The 8,721-nt window shown below is 41.6% G+C and overlaps 1 pseudogene across 1 annotated transcript; it reads right to left on the bottom strand.

Annotated features, from left to right (window-relative positions):
• Window positions 1-7,067: 7,067 nt before the first annotated feature.
• Window positions 7,068-8,460, bottom strand: LOC309973993 (ferritin light chain-like; annotated as a pseudogene). Its single transcript has 2 exons — window positions 8,435-8,460; window positions 7,068-7,610 (listed from the first exon to the last, which is right to left on the bottom strand). The product of its transcript is annotated as a ferritin light chain-like (transcript).
• Between the last annotated feature and the right edge of the window lie 261 nt (window positions 8,461-8,721).

The raw sequence follows: 8,721 nt of genomic DNA, 5'->3' as shown, positions 1-8,721 counted from the left end.
TACTGCATTCATTATCTTCATACTCTTGATACTCATGGTCCATGTCCTGGACACCCTCATATTATGGTAAGTTATGATCAAACTGCTTCACAAGCAGCACAGCAGTTGCACGCTTTACACCGTCAGTCAGCGGCTACATTACACACACAATTTTCCCTTACTGGTGAAGCCGCCCCACAAATTGTTAAGCAATGTGCACAATGCTTACCTCACCTTCCTGTTCCACATTATGTTGTTAATCCTCGTGGATTATTACCTGGACATTTATGGCAAATGGATGTTACTCATATCCCGTCTTTTGGGAAATTACAGTTTGTTCATGTCACTATCGATACTTATTCTGGTTTCCTCTGTGCTACAGCACAGACCGGAGAAGCTACTAAACATGTTATCACTCATTTATTACACTGTTTTGCTTTCATGAACCTTCCCAAAATTATTAAAACAGATAATGGGCCCGCTGCTTTTGCAACATTTTGTAATTCATTACAAAATTACCCATATTACAGGCATTCCATATAACCCTCAAGGACAAGGTATTATAGAACGTGCAAATAGATCTTTAAAGCTAACTATTGAAAAAATAAACAGGGGGGAATTGTATAGAACAACACCACATAACCTTATAAATCATGCTCTGTTTATTTTAAATGTTCTCACTGTTGACAAATTTGGCTGCTCTGCAGGGGGAAGGTTGGTGGCTGAGCCAAGATTGGCCTCTCAGTCTCCAGAGGTCCTCTGGAAAGATCCGTTAACCAGCACTTGGCATGGTCCGGATCCTGTGTTGATTTGGGGACGTGGTCACGTGTGTATCTTTCCCAGATCAGCGCCTGGACCTCGCTGGCTTCCTGAGCGCTTAGTCAAGCAAATAGATGGCTCGCCACAGCTCACCTAGTTCAGAAGATGAAGAAGCTCTGCACCTTTCCCGAAAATTTGACAGTGTTGATTGAGAAAAAGAAGAAGAAGAGGAGACCACTTGCCAGGACGACTCAAAGGAGTGATGTTCCAACTTGGGGACAAATTAAACAACTGGTTTCACGAGCTCAAGAGTCAGTGAAACAACAGAATAATCCTGTTACACCTGTAACTTTATTTTTGGCTATGTTGGCAACCATTTCATATGTTCCCTCTGTTAATGCAGCAACTTACTGGGCCTATGTACCTGATCCTCCACTATTACAACCCATATCTTGGTCTGAAGCAGAGTTTCCTGTATTTTACAATGATAACTGTTTATGGGCCTCTTATTGGGAATATAAAACAAATCAATATGTCTGTAAATTATACTAACTGGTTTAGTACCCATCCTGTCTGTCTTAGCCCATTGAATCTGGAAACTGGATGTGTAAAGGCTATTAGTTATGAGCATACAGATGTTTATGAGGGAACGGATCAATCAATTAGTTTGTCAGGCTCTCCAGGCATCCTTCGTTTTACAGGAACCAACATTACTCTTACATGCCAGGCTACCAGCCAACGAGAGGATCTTAAGGATACCATCATTTGGTATAAAATGGGCAAGCTATTAATATTAGAGGTCAAATCTCATACGGCTCACCACTTAGGGATTCCGCTATTACTATAGCCAAGGTTACAGGTGAAGATTCAGGAAATTATTTCTGTATGAAGCGTTTACTTGGAGGACAAGGGATACTTATAGCTGGACATAAGGTTACTATGCTTAACAGAAAATCAAAAAATCAATTGCCTCCCCTTATGACCGTTAACTTTCCTGGATCCAATTTTGAACGTTGCAATGCATCTTGGAATAATAACCAAATATGGTCTACTATAGATTATACCAAGCTGTCAATTCTTATCTCTTCTTTTCCCATCATAGATAGGTTTATCACATTTCAAAAGAACTGGGATATATGGAAACTAGCTCTAACTTATTCCAATACACCTGTTATAACTTGTGTTGCTCCTCCATATACACTTTTGTTTGGTTCTATTAACATTGGTAATTCTTCCAAAGGAGGATATAATATTAGCTGTGTTAATTGTATTTTTAGCAGTTGTATGTTCCCTTCTGCAGGAACGCAATCTGTGCTTATACTAAAGCAACCCATGTATGTTATGGTGCCTGTACATCTGAGAGAACCTTGGTATGAAGATACTGGAGTACAGGCATGGGTGGAACTCTCTAAAGCCTTGCAGAGAAGGAGACGCTTTCTTGGGTGGCTAATAGTAAGTTTACTTGCCTCGGCTGCTCTGTCTGCTACCGTGGCTACTGCCGGTCTTGCTCTTTCACAGAGTATTCATCATGCTCACTTTGCTAATCAGTTATCTCAACATACCAGTCTTGCTTTATCTTTACAAAGTCACATAGATTTACAGATTAATAACAAGTTAGATGAATTCAAAAATGCAATTTTGGGGATTGGAGATCAGATAGAAGCATTAAAATGGAGGATGCGTTTAGCTTGTCATGCAAAGTATACATGGATGTGTGTTACTCCTTAAAAGTACAGTGACTATTTGGGAATGGGAAAAAGTAAAAATGCATCTGCTGAGTGTTTGGTCAGATAATAATATTAGTCTTGATCTTAAGAAATTAAATGCTGAAATTCAGGGTATACAAAATACACATCTTGATGATGTTTCGCCAGAAGATGTAATTCAAACTTTACTGGATCATTTAAAGTGGTTAAACCCTCAGTCTTGGATTACTGGAAGGTTGTCAGGATTTATTACCCTGGCCATAATTTGCCTATTATTGATAATAATCTTCTCATGTCTGTTTCGTATCCTCATGCAACAGTACACTACTCTCGGCACTAAACTTCATGGAATTATTTTGCAGCAAAAGTTAAAAAATAAAAAAGGGGGACCTGTGGGAAGCAGTCAGCCTTGAGAGCAGGTAAGGACATGCTAGGCATGCCGCCGCTGCTCGAAGGGACTGTCCCTACTTGTTCCCCTCCTTGTTCCATTCCATGGGAGATAAATCACCAGGGCCCAGAGATCAGAAAGAATGTAAAATGAGACAAGCAAAGCTGTCTTCCCCCTGCACATGCAGGTTATTTCTGATGCTTCTGGGTTTATGGGTTTTCTCCCAGGGAAGTTAACCTTGAGCCGAGACAGTCTGTAGATAATGTAAACCACCATCTGGCAACCTTCCGATTTCTAGTCTAGATAATCTGCAACTGTAGAGCAATAAAATTTGCCTTGCAACCATCAGTTGTCTTGGTCCTTCTGACCCTATTCGTCGGTGCCACTTCAGTTCCTTACCCCTTCCCTTCTGAACCTGGGCGGTGAAATCCTCTTTCTCCGGCTGGTCCGCGGCACACATGAATATATGTTTTTGTCTTGCTGTACTGCACCTGTGCTGTCTAGTAACAGATATTTTGTCTGCTAGTAGTGTTCTAGATTATGTCTTTCCAAAGCACTGAGGCAGTGCACCTATTCTGTAGTTGCAGCTGATGCCTGAATGTAGCCTAGCTGACAAATTATTGATTAATAAGAACTTGAATTTCTCAAAGATTTGTACTGTTAACCAAAATCTGAGCAAGGAGTCTCAAATGTAATTCTCAGCCAGAATTACATGTTAATGAACCATTTAACAGTGTGAATCAAGGAACATCAGTGTAAGGATTTCTTTTAATTTATTTTTTACCTGCTTGAGATATCAGTTAAAGTTTGCCAGCTTGGTTGCAGATGAACGGACGTTTGAAGTTCACCAAACTACTTAATGTGGGATAGGATAATAGACTTCCAGCGCCCTCAAGGCTGTGACCTTGCAGCCATTTTACATAGCACATCCTCCTCCTATAGGGATGAACCTTTCCCTGGCCCGAAAAGTAGCAGCTCTGTTGAAGCTTTGCTTATTGTAACAGGCTTTTGTTTCCAGGTTACATGTCTGTGGAAGACTTAATTCTGAATAGAGATATAGATATTACTGGAAACTAATTGTTTTTTCTATTATACTCTGATTTATCAAAAAAGTAAAACATTTAAACTGTGCTACAGAAATTCAGAAGTTGTCTTGCAATCTTTAAACAACAAATGAATGAGTTGCCCTTAAAAAAAAAAAAAAAGGATTAAGCAGTTAAGCTGTTGGTCCCACATCAGACAAATTATCCTTATACCTCCTGTCAATATTGTTAACAGAGACTGTTATTTTATTAATCCTTATGATCCCGTGATTCTTTCTTTCATGTTTCAGGGCACAGCAGGTGAGAGAGTGGATTTGTTAAGCTGGGTGGGTTTATCCTTCTTTTATGCGTTCATTCAATTTTATGTTCATTTACTTATTGTACACACATGGCAATAGAAGCTGCTAAAGCAATCATTGCTATTCTGCAAAACAACAAGGCGCAGAAGCAGATGTCTTATTTCTGAGATTTCTCCCCCCAGGATTATTATGATTAAAGATCCTTTCCCCCCACTCCCTGGAAAGGACAAGGGGCTGCTCGCTGCAGGTTTTTTAATGACTTGGGGAAAGGCTCAAATATCCCCCCATTATGGTAATCCACCCCAGGGGCAAACCACACAAGAATATTATGAATTTATTTTATTTTTCTATCCTTGCAAAGGTAATACTCAGCTCATTAGAATATGAAAACTATACTGTCAAATTTCAGAATTACATGGATGAAGAAAATCACCAAAGTGGCATCATATCACGTGTGTTATAGTTGTATTTACTATATTGACTATATTAACTATGTTGTGTTAACAATATATTGTATAACTATATATTGAAAAGGCAAAATGCTGTAACTTATTTCAGAGAAAATAATTATGTTGGCAAACCCCAAATTGTACACTGTAGACAGGTCCTAAGAAAAGAAGATTTAATTCATAGTGGACAAGAGGTTAGCTTCTGTTTTCAGCCATGTGCTATTTCAAGAATTAAACGTCATGAATAATACAGGATATAAGAGGAATAGTCTAAAGACCGAAAAGCACATTTTGATTAGGAAAGAGAATTTATGGCTTAAGTCTTTTTTTTTTTTAAGGAAAACTGCCTTATTACTATGAGATAAGAAAATTGTTTCCTTCTTTTCTTCCTTGCTTTTTTCCTTTTCTTCCTTGCTTTTTTTAACCTTTTTAATTTTGGATATTTGACCTCTAAGCTGAGATGACTGAAAATGCCTCCTCTGGGCATCAACCTTTTTGAAAGACTTTTTCCCCCTTCCTAAGGGCTATTTGTCTCTTGGAGGCATTGCCTACATTACTCACCAAGAGGCAAGCATTTGTCCTTGCACTAAATGCTGACATCTCCTGATAAGAGGGAAGCTGCAAAGTAGAAGAATTGAAGGTCAATATGTTGATAGTGGTCTCAAGAGCATTGATGTACATTTGTGTATTGGGGAAGGGGAGAGAAGCTTGAGAGTGGGCCAGTGGGGAGGGGTAAATATTTTGTGATGCTGTCTACCTATGGGCTTATAAAGTTTACAGCTGCATTAGGAGGACAAGCATTACCATTAGCATGAAAAGTAGGGCAGACCTCAGTTGCAAAAGCTTCTAGCCATACACATAGGGCAATACGTAAATGATACACCTTATTGCATTCACCCATTCACCCTCCCCTGTTCATGCTAATTGGAAATTTCAGTCCATTTCAGAGAAGTAACACAACTATCGATCATTTTCCCTGGCACGAATCTTCCTAGAGCTCACGCACTAGCCCATGTGTCTTAGATTTAATATCTGATCACTAGCTGGATTGAAGCCAAGAGGTGGTTCCCAAAGTTGCTGCACATTAGAATCACCTGGGGAACTCTGAGACCTCCCTGTGCCCAGGCTCCTCCCTAGACCTACTGAATCAAAATCTCTGGGGCTGGGACCCAGACACCAATGTTTTTCTTAAAAGCTGTTTAGGTAATTCAAATGAGCAGCAAAGCTTGAGAAGCAGCCCAATAACGGGAACAAACTTATTTCACACAGATAAAGTGGGGCAATTCATATGTTAAAAGAACATGAATATATGTCCATGCCTCTCTCACACTTTGTCACAGTTTACCCTTCCCCCTCCCCATATCCTCAAGTCCGTTCTCTAGTAAGTCTGTGTCTTTATTCCTGTTTTACCCCTAGGTTCTTCATGACATTTTTTTTTCTTAAATTCCATATATATGTGTTAGCATACGGTATTTGTCTCGCTCTTTCTGACTGACTTCTACACTGTTGGTGGGGATGTAAATCGGTGCAACCACTATGGAAAACACTATGGCAGTTCCTCAAAAAGCTAAAAGTAGAGCTACCATATGATCCAGCAATCTTACTCCTGGGCATATATCTGGACAAAACTATAATTCGAAAACATACATGCACCCCTATGTTCACAGCAGCACTATTTATAATAGCCAAGACATGAAAACAACCTAAATGTCCACTCACAGATGAATGGATAAAGATGTGATATATATAAAATGGAATACTACTCAGCTATAAAAAAAGAATGAAATAATGCCATTTGCAGCAACATGGCTGGACCTAGAGACTATTATACTAAATGAAGTAAGTGAGAAGGAGAAAGACAAATACCATATGATATCACTTATATGTGGAATCTAGAATATGATACAAATGAACTTATCCATGAAACAGAAACAGACTCACAGACATAGCACACAAACTTGTGGTTCCCGAGGGGAAGGGGGAGGTGGGGGAGTGATGGATTGGGAGTTTGGGATTAGCAGAGGTAACCTATTATATATATGATGGATAAACAACAAGGTCCTACTGTATAGTACAGGGAACTATAGTCAATGTCCTGTAATTAACCATAATGGAAAAGAATATGAAAAATTATATATACGTGTAACTGAATCACTTTGTTGTACAGCATAAACTAAACATTGTATATCAACTATACTTCAGTAAAATAAATTTTTTAAAAAAGGAAAAAAAACATGAATATATATATATATATATATATATTTCTTTTTTTCCTCTTTATTCTGTTTGTGTTTCAAATAGGCTTTTTTTTTTTTCCTTCTGCAAAAAGCGTTATTGTTTCCATTTGGTCCAAGGCTTGGGAGAGGGCTCCAGGGCGGTTACAGAGCTGCCTAGTAGCTGCAGAGCAGGGCTTCAGGCAGAAGCTCTGATGCCAGAGGGGCTCCTCAGAGGCCGCTGGACTTCAGAGACTCCTGTTTGTGCTCGAGGGTGAGCCTTTCAAAGAGATACTCGCCCAGCACAGCCTGCGGACCAGCCAGCCTGCGGAGGTTGGTCAGGTGGTCGCCCATCTTCTTGATGAGTTTCACCTGCTCCTCCAGGAAGCGGCTCTCCAGGAAGTCACAGAGGTGGGAGTCTGCGCGGGCGGAAGCCAGGGCGCGCAGATCTGATAGTGCCTGGTGCAGGCTCTTCTCCCTAAGAATGGCGGCTTCCACAGCGTCCTGGGTTTTACCCCACTCATCTTGAGAAGGCTTCCGCGCATCCTGGAAGAGGGCGCGGCCACAGCACTGGTTTTGCATTTTCAAGAGACGCTGCGCGCCCTCACACTTCTCCTCAGCCAGTTGGCGAAAAATGTGGCCCACACTGTCCAGAGTCCCATCGTTGCTGTCGAAATAGAAGCTCAGAGAGAGGTAAGTGTCCCCAGATGCATGTTGAACAGGCGGTGGACGGCGGCCTCCACCTCGATGGAATAATTCTGACGCACCTGGGAACTCGTGGTTGATCAGTGATAAGGAGCTAAGCTCAAAAAACGGTGTTGGCCTGTCCTGGAGGCTGAGGATAGCTGAGTGGCTGATTCCAAAGGTTGCGACAGGAAGAAAGGTTGGAGGGTGGTCGGGGGCTGGAGCAAGGAGCGTCCCTGGGTCTGTTCATTCCAAACACTGTTGAAGCAAAAGACAGAACTGCAGGACTGCCGAGCGCACTGCCTCAAATAGGCTTTGATATAAATGAACCAGAAGTCCAAGCAAGGACAAAACTTACCCTTCCCCCCGCCAAAATAGCTGGCGATACTAGAATCTAGACCTGGGAAGGGATTCTTCCATTACTTTCTGAACATTCCAAGCCACTAGAGCAGTGGTTCTCAAAGTATGGTCACCTTGTAACCAAGCAGTACCCTATGGGGCCTTCCTAGGACAGACCCATCCCCCATATCCTCTGCTGTAGTTCCTCTCTGAAGTACTCAGATAATAGTATCTCAGGCATATTTCTTGAGTTTTCAGATGCTAAAAACCACCACCCAAGGGAAGAAATTAACTCCTTGATGATCATGAGCACGTAGCCCCCAGACCTTCTGGCACCTAAGGATGGATAATGTTACCTGCCCTGTGGCCTCCACATCAACCAATCAGAGGATTGTGCACGAGGTGATCACATTCCCTGGGACGTCCCTCCCTCACCTGGCCTTTAAACATGCTTTGCTGAAATCCTTTGGAGATTTCAGGGTGTTTTGGAACTCGGGCCACCCCTCTCCTTGCTCGATCCTGCAATAAACCTTTCTCTACTCCAGACTCCAACCTTTAGGTTTGTTTGGCCTCACTGTGCTTCAGACACACGAACCTGCATTCGGTAACAACCTGACCAGTTTTACCAGCGTCCCCTGATAATGTGTCAGATATTCAAGTTTTAGGGCCCTGTCCCAGCCCTATGCAATCAGCAACTCTGGTGGGGCTCAGTGATCTCTGTTATAACAGGCCCTCCAGATGATTTTTATTCACCTTAAAGTTTGAAAATATCTGCATTGTCAGCTGGCCAAAGCGTCCACCAGCAGGTGAAGGGGAGTGGTGCCTGGAAAAGATAGGGACCAGCCAAGGCAAGTACAGCAGC

This window comes from Leucopleurus acutus, assembly GCF_964270905.1.
Source record: "Leucopleurus acutus genome assembly, chromosome: 17".
Classification (NCBI taxonomy): Eukaryota; Metazoa; Chordata; class Mammalia; order Artiodactyla; family Delphinidae; genus Leucopleurus; species Leucopleurus acutus.
Note: the sequence above shows the minus strand (reverse complement) of the source record. Positions and strands in the feature narration are given on the sequence as shown.